The following is a 24,902-nucleotide window of genomic DNA, read 5'->3' as shown; positions in this document are numbered from 1 at the left end:
AGAAAGAAAGAAAGAAAGAAAGAAAGAAAGAAAGAAAGAAAGAAAGAAAGAAAGAAAGATCAAAATTTATAAAAAATCAAAACAAGGCTGATTTCTACATGATTATTCATTTTCAATTTTCAGCAAGTCATTGCACTGAATTTTGATTAACAAATTTTATTCACTATCCAATTTTAGAGTCAAACTGCTGAAGGATTCAAGTATCAGCACAATAGTTGTCAGGAGCTACATGTGGGCAGCAGTCCTGGCCTTTGTCTCTCCCTCTGTTGCTTTTCTTCCTCTGCAATTTTTCACCCCAGGTTCTAAAACATAGTTGGGGGAAAAGCAGATGGTATGGAGTGATACCAGTTAAAATAATTTCCATTCTAAAAGCATTAGATCTTCATCCAGCTATTTAGTTGCATCCCTGAGTCTAACAGTGTAATGCTGAAAAAATGCCTGTTCTCCATTTTGGTTGTGTGCCCTTAGCAATAGCAATAGCACTTAGACTTATACACCACTTCATAGTACTTTAACAGTCTAAGCGGTTTACATAGTCAGCATATCATCCCCAACAATCTGGGTCCTCATTTTACCAACCTCGGAAGGATGGAAGACTGAATCAATCTTGAGCCAGTGAGAATCAAACTGCTGGCAGTTGGCAGAATTTGCCTGCAATACTGCATTCTAATACTGCAGAATTTGCCTGCAATACTGCATTCCACCACGGCTCTTATCTTATCTTTGTGGCCAGCCTGAATTAAAAGTACAGAATGAGGAATGCAGCCCTAGCTTTCTGAGAATATTATGATGTAGAAAATAAACTTGGCCTCTTTTCTCAAGCTATCCAGATTGCTTCTTCTTTGCTGGGGCACTCATATGTTTCACAAACTATTCAGTCATGGAATATAGCTTCTGGAATCATGTATATTCAGAGGAAAAATGAAATTATCCAATTCAATTTATTAAATTCCATGACATCCTCCCCTACCCTGATATTCCCAGAATTCCAAGTTCATCCAAGCTAAAAAGTGCCATGTTTGGATCTTCAGTATGCAGTCCCCAGTCAGGACAACTTTTTGGGGAAGCAGCACCCAGAAAAATGCAAATTGTTCCAGCCACTATAAAGCAGAACTCCTGGAGTGGTTCTGATATCATTACCACCAATATATGGCAATGCTTGTTGATAAGATTGGGAGTTCTTGCCAAAATTCCTGAGTGGGAAAGTGAATCTGTCTGTCCTTAGAATAGTTCTTCAGCCATCAGACAATCTTGCTATTCCTGGAACTGACTCAACCTGCCTAATGGGAGGATCAAGCTACATTTCACAACCTTAATTAAGTTTGAGTCAGATTCAAACACTCTCACAACATAAATACAAAATGGCATTTATGAAGTATTTTATGGCACTTTATATCTCATCAGCACATAAGGTTTGATGTGTTACTTTATATGGCAGAGATTTTGTTTCATACAGGATATATATCATTTTTGTGATATTAATTCTGACACTTGCTAAGGAATTCAACTAATAAATAAGAACACAGTCTCTTTTGGTATGAGCCGATAACATTTTCCCCTCCTTTGGCACATTCAATTTGGGCTGCCATCAATCCACTTTGAAACAGGAGTGTTTAACTGGCGCTCAGACCTCTAATAACTTTGAATAACACCTCAGCCTAGTTTACATTACCTAGAAGAGATGTTCTGTTGAGATAACAAAAATTGTGCCGTTGCAGAAGATCACGAGTTTTCTGATTTAGTAGTTTTGCTTGCAAATGAAGCCATTTTCATTTCACTTTACTCTGCTATATATTCCCTAGCATTTGATAATTAAAGGTGTTATGTACTGAATGCTTACGGTCCACTTTCAGGCTTCATTCACCCAATGCAAGAATGAAGAATGTGCTTAAAATTGCACTCACAGGTCTCATGTTTAATGCTTTAAGTAGCTCACATGGGTGGCTGGCACTTTTAGTTTTAAAATACTTCATTAATTTTAATGTGTGCGCAGTTAGAGTTTTACTTGATTTACAATTTCTTTCTTTTCCCCTGCCTTAGGCCCCTTTATCACCACAATGTTTTTGGCAATGGATTTAGTCAAGCAGTCTGCTGGAATCTATTGTTTACATTCAGCGTTGATTTTAAAGAATCCACAAAGGCAACAGAATTATTCCTGCTCCCACCTCAAGCAATTATTTCTGTGTCTGGGTAAAAGGACAGAACACACACATCTGGAGTGCAAAATCCATATGACCATAAGGTGGTGGCCAGGAGCTAAGACATTTCTTGTATCTCTTTCACGATATCCAGCACTCATCCAGGTATTTGCAATCCTGGTATGCCTAGCTAAAAGAAGTAGAAAAGTAATTGGTTAGCATAACACAATGCTTATAGAAATGTATCATATGCTGTAATTCTGTTTTTCAGATTTGAATTTCATACTTCACAGGAAACTGGGAGAACAGTACATGTTTGTGTTTACTCCTATTCACATTTAAGTATTTTCTGAATAGCTTTCCCCCCCTCAAAGTTTGGCGGAATAGAGAATGGTTGTTTTAGTTGTAGTCTGGAAATTCAGATTAATAAATTGTGAAGATTCATAGGTATTAAGAAAGGTCAAATCACAAGAAATACACTTTTTTTCTTTTAGAAAACATGCCTTGATAACTTTCAGTGGGTTTATATACCTCAATTGTCATTTAATATGTGGGCTGTTTTACAAGCTTGACCAACTACAAACCTTCTTGCCAAGCCCAACAAATCTGTGGGAAAAACACCAATGAGTTCACATATTTTGGCTGCTTGGACTTATTAAACAGCCTCTTTATAGAAAGTTTTTGTTTTTCAAGCTACATCCCGCCCTTGCCCCCAAATCTGATTTTCTTGGACTGAGAAATTAAGTATGGGTGGGCTTGGTAACTCTTGAAGTCTGGAATTCTTTTTCTTACCTAGAAGTTGCTCAGAAGTCAGGAACTGTAGTTCTGAAAACTATAGAACTATTTTGCTGGGCAAAGCCTTTACAATGGCATGTTCATGGCAAACACCCACCTGTAATTTCAGTGGTACCTTCTATATTTTTTATTTTTCTCAATAACTTTCTTTTTCTTACTATCCCAAAGACAAGCAAATAAAAAATAAAAAACAAAGAAGGCATACTTTAGCTGGGGAGGAGGGACACTAAAAATTCCAGATTGACACCGCCATGTCATCACCCTATTATTTCTACAACTGTTTGTTGCCAAAACATGTCTCTGTGTGTGTGCATGCACATGCACGCATCCCCTGTCTTCAGAAAGAATAAACTTAAACTAGATGGTTCATCTGTTGGCCTCAGTAGCAAGCTGTTCCATATGTTTGTATAAGATGACCCACTATTTCCAGAACTTCATAGATGAGCCACTGTTTCAGCCCAGATCTCCCAAGTCCATCTCTAATATTCAATTCATTCCACTAGACCACTTGAATCTCCTGTTGGGCTGGTAAAAATTCATTAGACCAGCTTTCTAACTGTAGGATTGTACTTATACTGTATCTGGAACTGACCAGAGAAGAGAAAGATGGCAGTAAACTACTTGTTGTGCAAAATTAAGAACTTCATAATGATATTTTCACATTAAAAATAGCCATCTAGATATTAGATTTATTTGCATCATTCAAGAAAAAAATAGGCTCACAAGTATCATCTAGAGAATGGATGTGTCCCTTTCTTTATGCATCCCTCTCCAATGTGGAATAAAATCCAAAATCATTCCATTTGACCTGGTGAATTTGCAGGTTCTATGATATGTATCCTGTATCACAGGAGTCATACAAGCTCTGCTGTCCAATTTTCATTTCAAAGAGCTAAGATAGTCAGTTCTCCCACTCACAAAGCATTCCTAAAGACTACTCAAGAAAATACTCAGACTATTCACACAAAAAATATTTTTGTCTAATAAAATTGGGGAGGCAACTTCCCCCTTCCACTGTTTCTTCAAAAATTAGAAACTACAAGTGTTCCTGGATTATATACAGATTTACTCTATGTAAATCTTGATACAAGCTAGTGACCAAATAAAGAACCTCCCCCAATCGAATGCTTCCATATTTGGGGTACCACAGCTCTCATATTCTCCTTTAAATAATTCCATTTCATTTCAAACATCTCCTTTAGGAAGTGAAAGCAGGCCGATACCCTGAACTCAAATAGTAGCTCCAGAATACTCTCGCTTTTTATATTGAGGTGGGTTTTTTTTCCCAGCCTTTCTCCAGTCCAAAAATATTTTTCCCTTTAGAATAAACTCCCTTCAATCTTAATACTGGAACAGTTCCAGGAATGTAGCTTTGAGAGACCAAGAGCAGCCCCAGAAGAAGGATGAAGTTCAATTTTAACCTAAAATTGTGATTTAAGAAAAACAGCTGAACAGACCGTGTGAGTGTCCATTTTTGCCCATCTGGACATTGCCACTTATCAACAGTATGTCTGCATTTCCAGTATAAGATATGGATCCATGCAGCAGATGCCATCTTAAATCCAACTGAATCCAATGGAACCTAGATTATGTTTCAGTGCTTACTGATGTGCTCTCACTCTGTAAATTTGGGGAATTTAAAGCACAATTCTAACATCTTTCCTCAGAAGTCAATTGTGTCATGGTCCAATGGGATTTTCTCCTCCCTTTTAAGTGTACACTATTTAGAACAGGCTACTAGCTCCAAAAGTATGCTGAGAGTTCTGGTTAAAATTCCCCAGTGCTTCACAAATATTGAATCCCAGAATTCCTTCTGAGAATGCTAAATCAGTTAAATCCAGTGATGACTGGAGAGTGTTAGTGAGGTGAAGAAGAGAGAGTAAGGACGTAGAAAGACCCAGATTCCAAGCCCTTCTCAGCTTATTTTGTGCCAGTCATTATTTCTTAACCTCAAACCTTAACAGGTTTGCATTATGAGAGAGGCCATTTTTAGCTCCTGAAAGACAAGCAGGGTATGAATGCAACCAAAAGAGAAGAAAATAATAATTCTAGAGTTAATTTTTAATACAGATGATCTGATGATTCCCTATTACAGAGAAAATAAGATTAATTTAAAGCTATGGATGTCAATGCGTTCTGTCATTGTTTTTCTATTTGCTATTAAACTACTGCATAATACTCCCTATTATTTGGCAATGGTACAGTATCTGGATTTCATTATAGAAATCATTTCTTGCATTTTTAATTAAAGCAGGACAGTTAATTTATCATCTCTGATGCTGTTTTAATGGCCTCCTCTGTATGTACTGCTAAAATTTGATGAAGTAGTTCCTGAGAATTATAAAATGGTTTTCTGTCATTTTACTTGAAAAAACACACATTCTTCTTGAAAACCTCTTAAAACTACCACGTCTAGGCTGCAAAACTTCAGATGACACCAGATAGCAGCAAAGAGATGCAGAATACCTCTTTACTATCATCTAGTAGCCAAATGAAGTTTTACACTCAATTCTGATAACCTTACCTGCCCCTCAAACAACTATGAAGGTTCATGTGTCTTTTACATCATCACCCACTATACTCCATGTCATTATCATGCCCGCTAAAGACTTTGTTCATCCATGTCCAAATGGAGAAACTATCATTTGTCCTCTCTCTGCTTCAAACTCTACATTAGTTTGCAGAAGAGTGACTAAAAAGAGAGGCATGGCCTTTATTTTAATTTTTCTAAACTGCCAGAACTAAAGTTTCCTAACAAAGGAGGGGAAAGCGGGCGTACAATAACCTTTTCAGAACTCTGCCAAGGATTTGGTCTATTTTCACTTCGAAGTTCACTGTCAAGAAAGACAGAGGCTGACTTTATTTGGAAATTCTTTAAATCAAACCTGTCTTGAGGATTTTCCTTCATCCTTAGCTGTGGTAATAGAATGTTTGCAAATAAAAGAAAAAAGAAGCAGCAGTGCTGGAAAACGTCTTTCTCAGAATCAAGCAGACGGGTCACAACATTTTTAAACAGTGATACTAATATTTATTATATCAAAGCTGTGTTATGCTTTATTTGGAACTCTGGCGCCTTTCAAAAAAAGGTTTTCATAACAGGGCAGCAATTACAGTCATCAGGATGGTCCATAAGAGATACCAAGCCAGAGCTTGCTTGCTGTTTCCCAGTTTCCCTGCTTGCATTAGATCATAGGGAAGTTTATTTTAAAAAGGGCCTTAGGAATGTAATGATAGTCTCAGAAGACAAGGGAAAATTAATAGAGAGAGCACGCAAGCATCATTGCTCCAGAAATTTCAGTTATAAAACATTCACCTCTGCTTAAAGAATGAGCTTCTTGTTAACAAAGATTTCAAATTATGATGTGTCTACTGCAACAAGTAAAGCCTGAGTTTAAATGATCATTTAAAAATAATAATAATCTTCAGCCAAGAGCAATAGATATCCTGCCTCAATTTGAGCTACCAGGTTTTTCTTAAATAAAGTTATGGAATTTGGGCTAATAAATCAGCAAAACATTTCTGTTTATGAAAAGCAGGGAGGAACCTTTAAACTACAATGCAATATCAAAGCTCAGTTACAATTCAGGAACTTCCGCTACCTGTTGAAAGATTCTACAAAGCAGAAACCTAACCTTATTTTTGCCAATAGCACACATAGCAGCTGTGTCTCTTTGCCAGGTAGTCAGTTGGATGTCAGTATCAACACGAAACCCCTTCACAACCTACTAAATAAGCCATTCATAGGAGGGGTAAATGTTCACCAATAATCAACTGGTGGTGAATGTCCCTATAGAACTGGTAATACAGAGGAACATGAGCTGTGGTTTCTATGGGGCATTATTGGGTTTCTTATGGGGTTTTCCTATGTTTCCCTTTCAGGACAGCGGTGGGTAGAGCATTAAATGAGCTAAAGATAAAACTTTCCTAAATTTGGGAACTGTGTTATAATATAAACATGAGGTCAATTCGGGCACTAAAATTGGGTTATTTGTGTTTATATTTTCAGAGAAAGTAGAAATTTCTGCTTGACTTTTTACAATTGTAACTCTTTCTTTCTCTCTCTCTCTCTCTCTCACTCACTCACTCACTCACTCACTCACACACACACACATACACAAACACACACATTCTCTCTAGCTAGCTAGATAAAAGAGAGAGAGAAATATGATAGCTTGGGCAATGAAGTACACATTCAAATACTGTAGTGCTCTTTCACAAAAATACAAGCTAATTTAAACAACTAGTAGAAATACAGAAGGAATAATTTAGTTTCATATAAATTTATTTAATTAATATTTTACATGGTAATAATAGGTTTTTAAAGATTACAAATTTTACATTTTTATCAATATTTTTGAAAGTACTATAGTAGGTTTAAGCCTACCAAGAATTCTTCGAATAGACAGCATACAAATAATTATGATAAATAAAAATGCAGCTCTCTTTTAAAAATTATTAAACAAAATAAAAATATCCAAGAAAAGTATTTAGAAAATTCATATGTTAATGTAAGAATTGTTCACAAACGTCACACAGTATGTATTTATAGATTTAAACCATTATATGGCCCCCCAGGGAATCTCTGCATAAAATCTATGGGTTAAGAAAACATGCACATATAATTTATATTAGAAGAAATGTAAATTATTTTTAGGCAGGCCTTTATTTTTTAAAAAATGGTGTGGAAAACTAACAAAATGCAGTACATTTTAGGTTGAGATAAAAGGCTCAGACCTCCTATCCCTTTAAAATTGGCAAAGATAGTTTTCTTCTGAACAATGTGGTGAAGTGGTTTAATGATAATGATGATGATGATGATGATGATAACAAGAACAACAACAACAACAACAACAACAACAACAACAACAATAATAATAATAATAATAATAATAATAATAATAATAATAATAATAATAAAGTTGGGAGGGACCTTAGAGGTCATCTAGTCCAACCCCCTGCTCAGGCAGGAAACTCTATACCATTTCGGACAAATGGCTGTCCAGTCTCTTCTTAAAAACTTCCAGTGTTGGAGCATTCACAGCTTCGGGAGGCAGGTTGTTCCACTGGTTAATTGTTCTAACTGTCAGGATGTTTCTCCATAGATCTAGGTAGCTTCTCTCCTTGATTAGTTTCCATCCGTTGCTTCTTGTCATGCCTTCTGGTGCTTTGGAGAATAGCTTGACTCCCTCTTCTTTGTGGCAGCCCCTGAGATATTGGAGCACTGCTATCGTGTCCCCCCCTCATCCTTTTCTTCATTAAACTAGATATACCCAATTCCAGCAACCGTTCCTTATATGTTTTAGCCTCCAGTCCCCTAATCATCTTTGTTGCTTTTCTCTGTACTCTTTCTAGAGTCTCAACATCTTTTTTACATCATGGTGACCAAAACTGGATGCATTATTCCAAGTGTGGCCTTACCAAGGCATTGTAAAGTGGTATTAATACTTCACATGATCTTGATTCTATGCCTCTGTTAATGCAGCCTAGCACTGTGTTGGCTTTTTTGGCAGCTGCAGCACACTGCTGGCTCATATTTAAGTTTAATTATACAATAATGGTTTTCTGCTTTCTTTATTTTATTTATTTATGCATTGTTTAAGAATTGGCTTTGATTGTGTGATATATTTGAAGTTGTTCATGCAGATAGCATGTAAACACAAGGAAAGAAAAAGAGAAAGGAAGAGAGAAAGAGAAAAAATAATGAAGAATTGTAAAACAAATACATGAATTCACTCACTCCTATCTGCAAAAGGTTTGTTCATGGTTATATTGAAAGACAAAACATGTGGCAAAAAACTGTTTACTTGCCCACTGATGTCCATAGAGTGAGGTCAGAAAAGACCAAATAATGGCCACAAGGGTATGATTGAAGCACTGCCTTGAGTGAACCACTATCTTGAGGTTTTTTTTACTATATCCCACAGACACCCCTGCACACTCCCATTCCTAATAAGGACAGAAAATAGAAAAGCAATTCTCTGAACTAACTCTTATTAGACTGAAGAATCTTTTAAGTCTCCTATGGATCTGATTATTTTTTACCATTTGAATTTATTCAGAAAAAAACTGTCCTGTATTTTTTTATTACCAGTTTCTAAAATGTTATAACCCAGTGGTTCTCAACCTTTTTAATGCCGCGACCCCAACCGGTCGTAAGTCGAGGACTAAACCAGTCGTAAGTCGAGGACTAAACCGGTCGTAAGTCGAGGACTAAACCGGTCGTAAGTCGAGGACTACCCAACCGGTCGTAAGTTGAGGACTTTCCTTGCCTGGGAGCGCCACGCATGCGTGGTTCCGCCCCCTGTGCCAGCCGAGGCGTAGCTGGCAAGCGGCAGAGACAGAGCAGGCCAACCACCAGCTGGCCCAGCCCAAGGGAGGTAAGGCACCCACCGGAAAAGGGGAAAAAAATGGCGGACAAAAAAATGGCAGACAACCTTGCTTGGCGACCCCCGTGAAATGGTCTATCGACCCCAAATGGGGTCCCGACCCACAGGTTGAGAACCAATGTTATAACCAGTTGCCTAACTCTGAAATACCATGCAGCCAATCTTGTAATAAAAATAGGAAGCCACAATCCAATGGACAACTCTCGTGCATTTGCTGTGTAGGACTAATTATTTTATTCTTAACATAAGAATACTATGTAATTTATTAATATTAATGCTTTTTTTTCTTTGTCTTAACTCAATAGGCACTGTGTAGCTGCATAGCTTACATTTAAAACAATGATGCCTCCTTCATTTCTCACCCAGCCAACAAATCCATTTCTGTATACTTAATCAGCCTATACTTTAAATCACACGGCATCATATATTTTCTGGCAATAGGCAAATGCCAAAGTATAAAATATGGTGAGATTTAAAAAGCAGCAGCTGAACTAACAATATATCCTCTTGGAAAAAAGACATTAAATAAATTGTGGATGTTTTTTGATAGTCAATTAAAGTTCTTTTAAGAACCCCGTTGATTTTGTCAACATACTTCAATCCAAACTGTTGGAACAAGCATTCTCTATTACCTAAATTATCAAAGTTTTAGCAATGAAACATATGTCTTGCTAAAAATATTAACCAGGACATTCAGAAATAATTCTATGTTATTTCTTGTAAGGAAATAATATATCTAAAATATCCATGGTGATCTTAATTTTCATCGAATTTATTTGAAGGGCACAGAAGACTTTTATAGAAGTTTTCCATGTTTAATTCAAAACCAATGAGGAGTTTTTTTAGTCTCATTTTAACCAGGAAATAAAACATTTTCATAAAAAAACATTAGTATTTCCCTTAAGATTTTTTTTAAAAAAATTAAGAATTGTAAAATCAGGAATTACCAGCATGGGTAAGAAAAATCAAGATGAGAAATATCCTTATGACAACAGGAAGGAAGGAAGGAAGGAAGGAAGGAAGGAAGGAAGGAAGGAAGGAAGGAAGGAAGGAAGGAAGGAAGGAAGGAAGGAAGGAAGGAAGATAATAGAAAAAACAATGCTGAATTGTTGCTGAAATATTACCTTTACCTATTGCCAGAAGGAAAGTTGAGTAGTATCCTATTTGATCACATATAGAGACACAACATAATACATACAGAGAAACAACACAAATAATAGCAGACTGAATGAAGTCATTTCTGGGATTCCCATCCAGGACTCAACAACTGGAGTTTGCTTTAAAGTAATCCAATTTATCAAGACAGCCTTACTTTTAAGTAGATAATTGAATTCAGAAGATTTTTTTTTTAGCAAAGCATTTCATTGACTGACCGGCCTCCTGCTTCCTATGCCCTGGACTAAGTAATTGGTCAACTGGTGATTCAAAATCAGAGTGGATGCTCTCAGCATCCTAGGAAACCACTTCTAAGAAATAAGAATTCCTGGTTTTCTCTCAGAATTACTCTTTGCTAATTATTCTCTGATGTAAGTAAGTAATAGTCCTAAGTGACACATTAAAAATAAAGAAATCACCTTGTCCAGAAAGTATCTATCCAAAGCTTCTTAAAGAAAGCAAAAGTAAAATTTTTGAACTTTTAACCAAAATATGCAACTTCTGTCTCAAATCAAAGTCCCCAAAGACTGAAAAATAGTTTAATATAATGTTTAAAAAAGGAGAAAGGGAGTATTCAGGAAATGTTAGAGCATTTAACTTATTTTTATGTTTTATGTACATTAATCTAAATCATTTTATAAAAGAAAAATCAAATGGGTAGAAGAAAGAGAATTGATAAAGATCAACAAAGTTAAGCCTTGTCTCACTAATATTTTACACTTTTTTCAGGTTCATGGCATGAACATACAGAAATACCTGGACTTTCAAAATGTTTTTGTTAAAGTTCCCCCTCCTCCCATAGGTTGCTGGGTAGATGGACAACTACTTTCATTGACTAGTAATTTATTTCAACAAATAGAAAAGGCAGGAATAAATGAGCAATCTCCACAATGTTAAAATACATAAAATGAGTTTTCTATCAGAATCTTTATTGGGTCTAGTTCTTTCAGATTTGTTTGTCAGGAGTTCAAGATGGCGTGTATAACATTCCCCTCTAATTGTCCCATTCCCCATAACAAACCTTTGAGATGGATTGTACTGAGAGTCAATGATTGGCCAGAAATCAGCAATGAATTTTGGTGCCTGAGAATAGACTAGAACCTTCATTTTCCCCTCCCAGTCCAATGCTTAATTCCTGCATCATATCAATATATAATATAGTACAGAGTTGGGGTGAACAGTGAGCTGGCTAAATTTCCTAAAGGAAAATGGTGGTTAAATAAAAAAGGGACCGAAATGTGTTACAAAAACAACACTTCAGTTTGGATAAATAGACAAGTAAACAAACAACTTCTTGTATATCCTGATGAGGATGGTGTTAGTACCATAGTGACTGACCAGGTAGAAGATTTTGGAATTCCAGATCACTAAAAATGTCAGCATATAGAGAAGCTGTAAAATTATTATTAGAATTGGTCACATAGTCAGATGTTTAGACTGCATTTGGCAATTTTAACCACTTATTATTAAGGTTGATCGCATAGTCAGCCAGATATTTAGACTGAACTGGGCATTTTTATCCATCTATTGAGTCCTTCTGAGGACTTGGGATAGATAGATGTTGTTGTAAAGTTGCTTTTTGCAATTGATTGATGATGGTTTTGTCAGTGCCAATGGTGTTCAAGTGATGCTCCAGTTGTCTTGGGTTTGCACCCCTATTATTACTATTGGTACTATCTTTCCTTCCTTTTGCCATAGTCATTTTATTTCTAACTTTGCTCAGTTGGAATGAGCTAGTTACACTCTAGATGTGTTGGACTGTATCAGCTACAACATTAGTTAGCAATTTGAAACTTGTTGGTAAGCAGGTAATTGGCCCACAATTCCCTGGTGCTGACTCTTTTGTTGAATCTTTTATGATCAAATAGATTTGGCCAAATGTTAATCATTTTTAAATTTCACCTGAAGACATATGTTGATAAATTGCTTGGCAATGAATGGGTGTAACCAAAAAACATGCTGTTCATCATCACCTGGTGCTGAACAATTCTTGATCTTCTTTTCCCTTTTCTCCACCACTTCTGCTGTTACTTCAGGTTCTTTCATTTCAGCTTCTTCTTTTTTTCTTCTCCATCTCCTTTATGCAAGCTGCATATTTGTTGTTACCTTTTTGAGTTGTCTCATAGTTGCGCTCAGAACCACACTATTTCTTCTTTGTCAGATGTTGACTGGTTTATTGCAGTCTCTCCATTGATGGATTGATAGAAACATTTCTGAGAATTGAGCTTCATTATCTGCTTATCTTCTTGGCTATAGCTGTTCTTTGCTGCTTTATTATTTCCAGTGCTTACTTAATCTTCCTTAATTCTAGATGGTATTTCTTAATCGGGTACTCTTTCATCTCCTTGTTTTTTAGCTTTTCTTTCTTCTGTTCTAGTTTGCTTGCATCTGAAATTATTTTCTAACCTGATGTTCCATTTTATAATAATTATTATTTATTGAAGTTTTATGCCACCCATCTTCCCTACGAGGTGACATGGTGACTGGGCAGCTTTGTGGTGCACTATTCTGGTTTGTTGATTTTGCATCCAAGATATTCAGTGATAACTGCAACATGCTGTACTTTTAATTGGTTTATTTCTTGCAGTGAGTTGGTGCTTATATTTGATATTACAGTATTAGCATCTTTTAAAACTTGCACTAACTGTTTCTTTGGGACAAGCTTCAATGCAGATATCCTTATTCTGTTGTTTTTGTGCTGTTCTAAATGTTATTCTTTATTTCAATTCCTATTGGGGGTTTTTAAGTCGGAGTGTTTTGTTCTTTTTAAGAAGACAGAGGAGAGAGTTCCTAGTTTGAGAATAAAAATGATTCCATAGCTATGCTGGTTTTCTCTGCTACTACCACCTTCCCCAGGTTTGCCTTTATAGACTGAATTATTTCTGGCAAGGCTTTTATTTTTTATTTTTGGCCTAAATAATCCTTTACAGAATTTCTTTGAATTCTGCTTCTGTAAATACTTTATTAATTTATTTCATATTGTAAATTGAGTTGATATGCTGGCCTCTGTTCTGTTTTCTCTGATTCTAGATGTTCTTTTCAGAACTTGTGTATTCTTTTCAGATATTCTCTTCTTGTTGGATTTGATTTGTAATAACAAATGACTTTTTTTTCAGTCTTCATATATTTGTGACAGGTAAACAACTTCTCTTCCAGAAGGCCTGTATCTGCTGGCCCTGGTTGCTCAGCCAACAGTCCTGAGTCCTGTAGTCCACTTGTTATCATATGTCCAGGAACTCCAATGGTTACCATGGTCCTTGTTGACCTAGGCCAGGGGTGTTAAACTGCGTGAATGGTGAAACTGCGCCCACTCCATTGCTGGCAATGGAAAAAAAAGTCACGATATGTCGTGACACGTCACGTGATGTTGCAAGTTTGACACCCCTGACCTAGGCCATAATTGATCCAGTATGGGTTTCTATAAATTATATCTCATCATATTATTTATGGGAGGGGCACTTTTCATTTGGCACTTTCATTCTTCTGTTGAGACCTGTCCAGTATGAAGCTCTGGTTGAGCTCTCATCCTCTTCAGAGCAAGCAAGCCCCAAAACCACAGCAAAATAATGAGTTTATTAGTATTATTATCTCTTGCTCTTTCTTGATGTGCTTCTAAAAATCTTGTATTTCTCAGTCATTCTGCAAGCCAGTTTGAATATCTTCTGGTAGAAAAATGGGACAGAAAGAATTATTTCATTCAAAACACAAGTATATTCTCAACAATATACCAAACAGATCATTACCTCTGTAATGTTGCCGTGACTGCTGCCGTGATGAACAAACAAAAAGGATATTTCCATGTATGCTCTTGGAGTGGATAGTAATGATTTTCAGTGTAAATATACATTTGAAATATTTTGATGTGTTTTGGTCATATTTTATTATTACTTAGAACAATATTTTTCTCTTTCCAATCCAGTTCTTGTCATCAACTGCTATGCTAATAAATCTGCAAGTTGGCAAATTTAGACAAATTGAAATATCATAAAAACTAAACATTTGTGGATTTCTCATGTGAACACAATATGTCATTACCCTTAATGTCAGGAAATACCTGTGGATCCCACAAGGTTGTTTCAGAGTGGCCAATATAAAACTGAAAATGGTGAAAAGAACATTATGTTTCCTAATATGGAGCTAATAATTATAATTCCCTATCAAAGAGCACAGAATCCTGCATGTGTTTAGCATTAGCTCCAAGAAGGTCAGTGCTAACTTTTTCAGGAAGGGAGTTCTGGAGACGTATGGTAAGTGCACATTTGTTTAAAATGAGCAGTCTCAGTTCAGACATAGCACAGTCTTTAGGGATGCACAAACAATTCCGCCTCAGTGGAGCTGAAACAATGTCTCGTATTCACAAAGATTATAGGCACTTCAGTATTGCAAAGAAAGGGGTGAAAGAGGGGGAGCCTTGAAAAGCAGATAAATTGGTCTTTGCTCAGTGCTTTTCCTTAATTTACAACAGTGTTTAACATTGGAGTCCAATTGTCCAGGCACTCATAAAAAGAGAAATGATGAATATTCAGGCTGTCTTTGGAATCCATTAGGCAACTGAAGATGAAGTCTCCACATGTACGGCTTCAGTGGCTTTTGCAGGCTGGCCAAGCCCATGCCAAGATGGCTTCAAAAAGAGAAATGATGCTCTGAGTTGTCAATGTGGAGAAAGTAAATATAATTCAAGCACATGGAAGTGTTAGACTGTGGCACTATGATTCACTATGATTCAGAACTGAAATGTTCATTCACTGTATACATAATATTGCATTTGTCTGGCTTTCAAAACTATATGTTGGGACTGATATTTTAAGTGAAACTGATTTACTGATATTTCACATTATGTGAAACAATGATTTACTGTTACATTAAACATTCTGCCTCTAATTCTGGGGCACACATTGCAACAGATGCCTGCTTCCCTCCAGTAGGTATGTGTACAATGCCATGTGCATTCATAACTGTCTAATTCAGCCTTCCCAGAGGAGCCTTCCAAATACTTTGGGTTTTAATAATCTTCATCTGCATGGAGGTTGATGTGTTATCTGGAGGGTATCAATGGAGAGGTCTGGCCTAACACCCATGAATAAAGTATAATATTGGAAATTCTGAGTATGCAGAGAACTGGCAGCACTTACATTAATTAGAATTGCTTTTTTTTTTCAGTCGGCACAATTAAGATGAATGCTGGTTCTTTGCACTGCTGTCCAGCTTCTTATTACTCTTCCTCTCTGGTTCATATACCAAAATATATTATCACATGGAGGATCAGACACGGGTAATATGATTCATGGTTCTTGTCATGATTATGATATAACAAATGCATGTGGGTCACTCCAATTAACCCAAACAAAAAACAACAGACTGAAATAGAGACAATTATAGCTTCCATTAACAACTACTCATGGCTTTTTAGTAATGGAAAATTATTTACTCACGGCTTCCTTACTTTAACAGCTGGTTTACAACTCTCACTCATTACATACCATGCTTTATTATCAATCAAAAGAATCCCAGATTTCATAACATATGATGGCAGATACAAAAGGCACATCAGCAAGAAATGTCATTTTTCATTTTAGCCAACTTAATTGTCATTTTTCATTTTAGCCAACTTAAAAATAATTTATATGAAAACTTAAATAAATGAACACTGTAGCACAAATATCTTGAGATATGCCTTAGTTTATTCTTCCACTGGAAAGATCTTAACAGAAGAGAATAGTGGACTAGCCTAATTAATAGGCACACTCGGGAAGCAACAAATAGTTCTTATGCCTCTTTTGTATCCTTCCTATGACACTTCGTATACAATGTTGTTCAAGAAATCTGTTCACACACTTAGCTGCCAGTTATATGGCCTGGTTCAGATATTTTGAACCCTTCCCCATGATGTCTCCCCATGGATGCAGCTGTGTGGAGGAAAAATGTCTAATCAAGTTTTGTCCACCTGGACATATGCCATTTCCTAACACAGCAGGTAAAAAATGGAACACTCTGTTCACATATATCATTGCTTGTCAGCACTGCTATGCTTGGGCATATGTTACTTCCTCACTGGACTGTTTCTTAATGCACAGAGAGTTTTACAGTGTTTGAACTAGGGTTGAACAATTGTGATGAGAAACCAGGAGATAATATTGGGATATGTGATTTGTCTTGCTTTGTATTTCTTTGTAAGAATTCTGCCTAAATTTTTAGGACTCCATAAGAATATTAGAGATGCAAGAGGAATATACTATATCAGATCCATGATATATTTTATAGCATTTCCTAAACCTATTATTACAGAGCCATGATCTGTATCCTCTTTCCTTTATGTTCAGATGCTTTAAATGACAAACATTGATCATTAGAGTTTATACAATTTGTTAAAGGATACTTGCTCATTTTTATTTTGTGACAACCAACATGGGGCAACTAGGTTGCATGTAGCCCCAAACCCCTTTTCTGTGAGCACTTATGCTCTAACGTTCTATAGTGTGAGAGCTGAACATCAAATCTGAATTTTCCATCATTTTGAGATGAGAAACATATTGTCCCTAAAATACACCTTCCACAGTTTTAAAAAGAAAAAGAAAACCCACCCAGAGCGAATGAAAAATGGAAAACCCCAGCCTTCCTCATATATCAGACATGATCATAATAGTTTGCATCATTGTCCCACTCACAGCAAATTGTATTTTTACCCAAAGTGGTAAAAGTGGGGCTCCATCGAAAAGTTGTCTAAAAGTTTTTTTAGACCTTTCAGACAACTGGATTTCCTTTCTCCCCATTCTAGTTCCAAAGTTATTGAAGGCCCAAAGCAGTAACAATAAAAAAATTAATAGGAAGGCCAGGTGTTATTGGTGAAAAATAAAGCTGGTTTAAAGGAAGCTTGAGTAAATAAGGCTCAAAAGCCTGACAGATGACAGTCTCAGCTTTACTTCTGTGTTTGATTACAAAGTTCACTGGGTGATTCTGGATCAGTCACTGTACCTATGTCATACGATTTGTTAATTGGCAGATTATTTATGCATATATTTAATGTTTTAGTCACAGTAACTATACAGTAAGCAATACACCGCCAATAAAATAATAACAATCAAATGCAATAATATAAAATAAAATCAATGCAACATAAAATTATGGCTAATTAATTACAATGAATATAACATTCATGGAACTGGGGACACTTAAGCACTCATGTCTAAAGGCCTTCTGGAATGATCTACTTTTTATGAGCTTCTCAGCAGGGCAGGAGAATGAGCTCAACCTTGCCTCAGATGTCTAGCTGTTCATAAGGAGGAGAGCCTCCAGGGAGAACACCTGCTTTCTTACCTCTTCCTATCACACCTTGGGGGACTTTACAGGTGCTAAGTTTTTTTTAAAAAAATATATGTACTGAGTTTTTGTACGTCACTATTTAACATCTCCCAAGCCTAAAATTCCCAGTCAAAAATTTTGGCTCTGTCTGGGAGTATAAACCATCAGCTATAATTGCTTAACTCTGTATTTGAAAAAAAAGAAAGAAAATAATAACAATTGTTTATTTATCCATTCATTTACATTTTTCTCCCATCTTTCTATATATATATAAAAGTCAAGGCGGCAAGCATACGCAATATCCTTCCTCCTCCTGTTTTTCCCACAATAACAATGCTGTGAGGTGAATTGAGCTGTGAGAGAGTGACTGGCCCAAAGTCACCCAGTTGGCTTTCATGTCTAACAGAGGCAGAGAACTCCTGGTTTCTTTCAACACTTTAATAACTACAGTACACCAGACTTTCTTATTTCTTTGTTTATATAAATGAATTTTATTTATTTATTTTTATTTTGCTTGTGTTTTCATGAAGGCTATATCTTGCCTTATTCTCTTGGTGTATTTTCATTACAGATTTTCCACATAATAAAAAATTAGGGGGACTTGATAAAGTCTGGGGAAAAGATCAGGAATGTGAGATATCATTTCCTCTTTATTTTATTGTATTTTTTTAAAAGCCTCCAGTTCAAGTGTCTGGCTGTCTATTTGGGTTCTATGCTGGGTTTGTGTATTGCTGGGAAAAATTGCATGCAGGCATCTGCAGAGAAGGGTAAGTTACAAAACATACATCATGAGGCAATCTCCATTTCTGTCTATTATATTGGTTAATATAGCTGCCCATCTTACCAAATGGGATACTGAACAATAATATAATTAAAAATTAACAGAAACAAAAAACCCACAAAAAATAACAAGGTAAAAGCAACATAATGGCACTTGAGAATATTTTACTCAAATCCATATAACAGCCATGCTAAAAAAAAAAATCACATCGATGATTTTTGGCAGACTCTCTGCCAAAGGGAATAACCAGGTCTTCAAGGATTTACAAAATGTCAGCAGGGTAGAAGCCACAGGATATGGCATTCCAAAGGATAGACAAAGAATACCCTGCTGGATCAAGCTGAGTGTCCCTCTCCAGCCATTCTCCCCTACAACTGATAATTGAACCTAGAAGTAACAATGATTCTCAGTACTATCCTCTGTAAATGTACAGTACCTAGACCCTTTTAAAACTGTCCAACTTATTGGCCATCACCATATTTTGTGGTAATAAATTCCATAATTAATTTTGTGCTGTGTGTTCTTTTAACATGGTCCAAATATCCACCCAACTTGCATCTTGGCTCTTCTCAGTCTTCAGTCCTAGTATTATAGCAATGGAAGAAGTTAATCTCCCCATCCACTATCTTGATACAATGCATTATTTTATACATCTCAGTCATGTCCTCATTGATTATCAAATTGCTGTCAAAGCCACAAAGGGACCACAAACTATCTAAGAGGTCCACCGAGAGAGGAATTGGTTTAGGAAGTCCAGAAGGTTAGTACGTGGTGGTGGAGACATTAATTCAGGTAGGTAGAAGGACGACCAGTAGGAGAAGTAAACAAAGGAAGACGGAAGTGGTTAATGTGGGAAGAGATCTCTCGATCTCGAAACGTATTACACAGGTTTAATCTTATTAAATTCGACGTCATTTGTGCCTCAAATGAGAACTCAGGGTTGATTTGTTAAATGATCCATTAGTTTGTTTTATGGGCTCTCCATTGTATTCTGAGGAGTCTTCTCCAATGCCAAAGTTCAAAAGTATCAATACTTTCTATCCTGCTTCTACAAAGTCCAGTTCTCAATCACTTTTTTCCCTAAGCTAAAGAATCTGAAGCATCCTAACCTTTTTAATAAGGAAGGTTTTTGAGTCACCTAAACATTTTAATCATCCTCTTATGTACTTTCTCTAGCTCGTGCTATAGTGCTTTATAAGGGCACTGTTGTTGTTTTTTGTTGCTGTTGTTGCTGTTGTGTTGTGTTTCTTTCCTAATGTTCCCAAATATAGAATGTTTCTTTTTCACAGCTGCTGCACATTGAGTCAAAATTTTCACTGAGCTTTCCACTATGACCCCAAGATTTTTTCCCTCAGATTATATCAATGTATACATGAACTTATGTTTCTTTGCCACATAATACATCACTTTATGCTTACTGAAATTTCATTCCATTTGCCATTTAGTTGACCATCAAATTTAAACAGATCCTCCTGAAGCTCTTCATAGTCACTTTAGTCTTCCTCAGCCTGAGCAGCTCACTGTTTACCCCATGATAATTAATGAACAAGTTAAAAAAACATCAGTCCAACTTTATTAGGTTTCTACCATCCAATCAGTGAGAAAGCAGTTTGAATTGAACAACTTATTATCTTTATTTCTGCTGGCCTCCAAACATAGAGAACATATGCAAACTCCAGTTGACCAACAGAGAACAAGGAATGTTATCCAGTGACCTGCTACTAGAGCTACAATCAATACAGAATGACAAAAATGACCTCATTGACAGTCCACACTGAAAAAGGCATACATTTCTAGCATCCTACTGTCACATCCACATGGTGGATAAATGTGTGTCCATTGGAATGATGGTTTGCAAAAATGCAGGAGAAGATAAAATGTAGGGAGGGGAAAAGGTAAGCAAAAGCAATGAAGGGCCCCACCAAACGGTTAATAAATAGTGGGGATACATGTAGGAAAATGATATTTCTCTTATTTCACCATGCTTACACACACACCAGCTTCTGTCAGCAATTTTTTGAGCTAGTGACAAACAATTGAAAGCTGACTCTCTGCTTGGCCATCCTTTAGATCAATGTTTTTCAAACTTGGCACCTCATACTAGTTGGGGAGTTTGGGGAGTTGAGGTCTACCCATCTTAAAATTGCCAAGTTTGAAGAACATTGCTTTCTATCATAGGGCAGGGAGAGAATGACCTTGAACCCATAGGTCTACCCATCAGTCAAAACTTGCTTCCTCCCCAATGCTAGCCTCATCCTATATCAGAGGTCCCCAACCTTTTGGGCACCAGGGTGCCTTGGAGAAAGGTTTTTCCATGGACCAGAGAGTGTGTGGTTTTGTGTACTGCCTGCATCCTGTGGATGGGGCTGCTTGTTTGTGCGGCCCGGTTGCTGGCATGCTGTGGACCAGTGCCGGTCCATGGACCAGGGGTCCATATATGGTTTCCCACTAATAGTTGATAATGGGGAAGAGAAATGAATCCAGGGGATCCATCAATTGCTTTTCTTAATTAGGTCTTCATTAAAACTATAAGAACAGCACCTCTCACTAGCTTCATTGCCAATTGAGCATAGGGTTCAATTGTTAAAGCCTGGTGGACTGCAAAATAATATAACCATCTGGCTGCAGCCTATAAATCACTAGCAGAGAAATTACCAGTGAGTGGGAGAACAAATAAAAAAGGCAGGATATGAATCAGCAATGAGGACATTTTATGCCAATATTGCTTTCCACTAATGTAAGAAGGCACGGATAGCATATAACTCGGTAGAGGGGGAAATCCCTTAATCTCATTTCTAAACCATCAGAGTAGCTTATCTGTTTGTTTGTTTGTTTGTTTGTTTGTTTCCCATTACTAATAGAAGATAAAAGAATGAGTCACCTTTGATTATTCTGGTCTATTCACAAAGATAGGAGTTATTTAATAATCTCTCAGTCTCAGATGTATCAAGAAGAAAGACTTGGTTAGAACAAATTTTCTCTTAAACCAGAGGTTCACAAACTTATCAGAATTCTCTTTATTAACACTACCACTAGATTGTCCACTTTTTGCTTACTACAGAACCAAATAAAACGTTTTCAGTGTTGAAAGACTATAAATGGAAAGAATGGCTAAAATGCTGAATTTCACTAAGTTGTACATTTCTACAAATACCTTACAGAATACAAATGTATTAAAAGTGTGGGTGTAATAGTCTTACCGTTTTCGAATGTTTATGTCATAAAAGTTACCTTTGATTTCAGTTGATAGATCCGACTTAGTCACCTAATGGTTACAAATGGTAAAAAAAAGTGTACTAGACATCTACAGTTAACAATGTACGACGTTTTTACTCAAAATAGATGAAACTAACGTAATTTTTGGGTCAAGTTTTAACCTTATGCTTTAATTTAAGTAAATTCCAAAACCTTATCAACATTCTTGTCAGGATAATGGATTTTGATAGATAAATGTAAACATTTTAAAAAGTAGGTACTGTATGTAATTGTTGAAAAATCTCATTTCACAATTGCAATCTATAACAATTTTAATTTAAAGAGTTCTGTGATGACACAGAACCCTTTTGTCTAAACAAAGAAAGCCAACGGAGCTTATTCATAGGTTTAGTACTACTCAAAAATCCAAAACTAACTCCTGGGCCATAGGAAACTGTATAACTTAGAAAACAAAATGGCCCTAAAATGTGGGGCTATTTTTACTTCTCTACCAAACTGGAAGCAGAATGTATTTTTGGATAGCTCATCTGAAATAGCCCCAAAATGTTACAGTTGTGATAAAATATTTATGATGGGATTTTTTTTAACTGTATGCATAAGAATAATACAGGAAATGAGTGAGCATGCCTTCAAGATACTTCACATTTTCTTTATTCAGGAAGTGTCACATGGGGAATTGTAGATAATTTGTTTATTGGCAGATGATGCTCTTTCAGTATCTCATTTTACCCTGCATTAAAATTTCAAAGTTTAAAGCCAAAAAAACGCTAGCAGTGGAATGAAAGAGATTTCATTTTAACAAATGGGAGGCAGATTTAAATAGCACACATCAGCAGAAAAGAATGGGGAAAGCTACAGTACACTGACTTCATGGATACCCCATTTATCAGCAATTACTGACTCCATTAAAGGCAGAGTTTACAGCAGGCAGAGGAGAAGAGTCTAAAATATGTCCCAACAGATGGAGAGAGAGTGTCAGTGATGCCGTATTTCAAAGGCATCTGCAACTTTGTTATCGTTGTACATGGAGTCAGAAAGACAGAGTCGATGGAGGGGGGGGCAGAAATGGACTAAGGGCCAGAAAATGATTTACTTGACCTGCATAGGCAGAACTGAGAGGGAAAACCTCATTAATTCCCTAGGTCATTCTGGAAGACATTAATTTGGTTTAGAAGCAGGATGTCGGGAGATTTTCCAGACATACACTAGGAATTATGAAATCTCTATAGCGGCAGGAAAGTATGTCCAAATCACTTTCAGCATAAATCACACTGACTTTGTGAAGAAGGATAATCTGCTTAATCAGGGGAGTTACGGAACTTCTACTTATTAGACAGAAAATATAACAATATTTTATATCATTACGAGGCTGGGTTTTGCCCTTTACGTGATCTTCTCCTCTGGCATTTTGCTAGCAATGAGCTGGAAAATCTCAACAATTCCATATTTTTGAATAATGCTCTATACACAGCAGGACAAACACACACACTAGACCTTTCCCTGCAGTAATGCAAATGTTCCCTTTATTTATCTATCTGTTTAATTTTTTAGGTATCAATAAGCCAATATATCTTAAGCAGAGTTCACAATTCATACATAGGACTGTTGGGTTGATCATAAATAGTTTGGTGGTTGTATTTGCTGTGAATAATCCATGGTGGTTTACGCATACAAGTTTTCAATAAAGTCAAGGCTGTAAGTTTAACTATTTGGATCCATCTTGTTTCCATGATGCAAAAAGTAGATTGTTCATAATTTTCCATAATTTAAAATTAGAGAGGTTTGAAATATCTACAATATTTTCATATTGAACACCTCTTAGCTGCTCCTGTCCCAAAGTGAGATAGCCAGAAGCACAATTTCAGTCAGTGATTCCAGTATCTATAATTACTATGTACTTTTAAGATTAGGGTAAAATAATTACAAAAATATGCCTGATCTATAATTAGAAACATGCATAAAAATGTGTTTATAGAACCATTCCAAGTCATTTTTTAACCTTACCAATTCTGATTGTCTCAGAGGTTAATACCAGTCACAAATTTTATTACAATGTATCTTGAGATATGTTAGGCTGAGAAGTGGTAGCTAATATAACTTTACTTTTTGAATATTTAGGTTAAATGAGATTTAAATCTGTGTCTTTCTGGAATTAACTTGCTCCTTTAACAGAAATAGTTTACGCTAATTGTCCATGCAAACTAAAATAGCTTGGTTCATGAGACATTTGGGGTCCTACTCTTACTTTATTAGTACAATCATTTTTTAAATTGGTCATGGTCTTTCAACCTGCATAAATAGGAAGAGTGCCATATACCTATGCCTTGAAAATTACATTTACATCAGAAAACACCAACTTTTTTTGCTTTGTTTTGTTTCTTAAAGTATCCTTACTTGTTTACACAAGGGTTATCTCTTTCTCCAAACATGCATTAGTACTTTTTACTCATTCAGCACTGAACACTCCCTATCAACAACAAGTCTTCCTAGAGGGGAGAAAAAGGCAAATTAATCTTAAAAAGAGACAATTTTAGGGAGTTGCTCTACAAGTTGGAGTTCATTAGAAGGCCATAAAGCATGGCTGTCTAGCAAGTTATGTTCCCCAGACTCCACTCCAGTAAGCAATATTGTCTGCTTAAATGGATCATCACCTAGGAACCATTGGTTTTTAGGGGATTTTTTTTTATAAATATGTGTACACATATACATATACATACATATATACTCACACACATACAAACAAATGTATTTGATGGACATTTCATTATACAGCAAAACTTTAATTTATATTGTGAAAAGGTGTTTCTAAAAGGTATGGTGTCAGATCTTCTGATTTAATCAAGGAAGCGGAAAAATAAATTCCCTATCAAGACAAGTCTTGACTTGAATGGTCTTTCCCAACCAGGTCTCCTCCAGAGGTAAAGGACCATTGTGCAATTCTCAGGGTTCAAGTGGTCATTGGGATTCAGAAAGATTTAACATCTGTAAATGCACACAAAATGCAATGAAAAATAAATAACAGTTTATACACATAGCATGTTATAGTGGCTAGTACAAACCAAGTTTTAATTTACTTGAACTTTTAAGGCTAAGCCCCCTTATTAGAGAATAAGCTTCATAGCCACAGAAAGA

This window comes from Protobothrops mucrosquamatus, unplaced genomic scaffold (genome assembly GCF_001527695.2).
Source record: "Protobothrops mucrosquamatus isolate PMUCROS unplaced genomic scaffold, P.Mucros_1.0 scaffold_289, whole genome shotgun sequence".
NCBI lineage: Eukaryota > Metazoa > Chordata > Lepidosauria > Squamata > Viperidae > Protobothrops > Protobothrops mucrosquamatus.
This window is presented reverse-complemented; position numbering follows the sequence as displayed.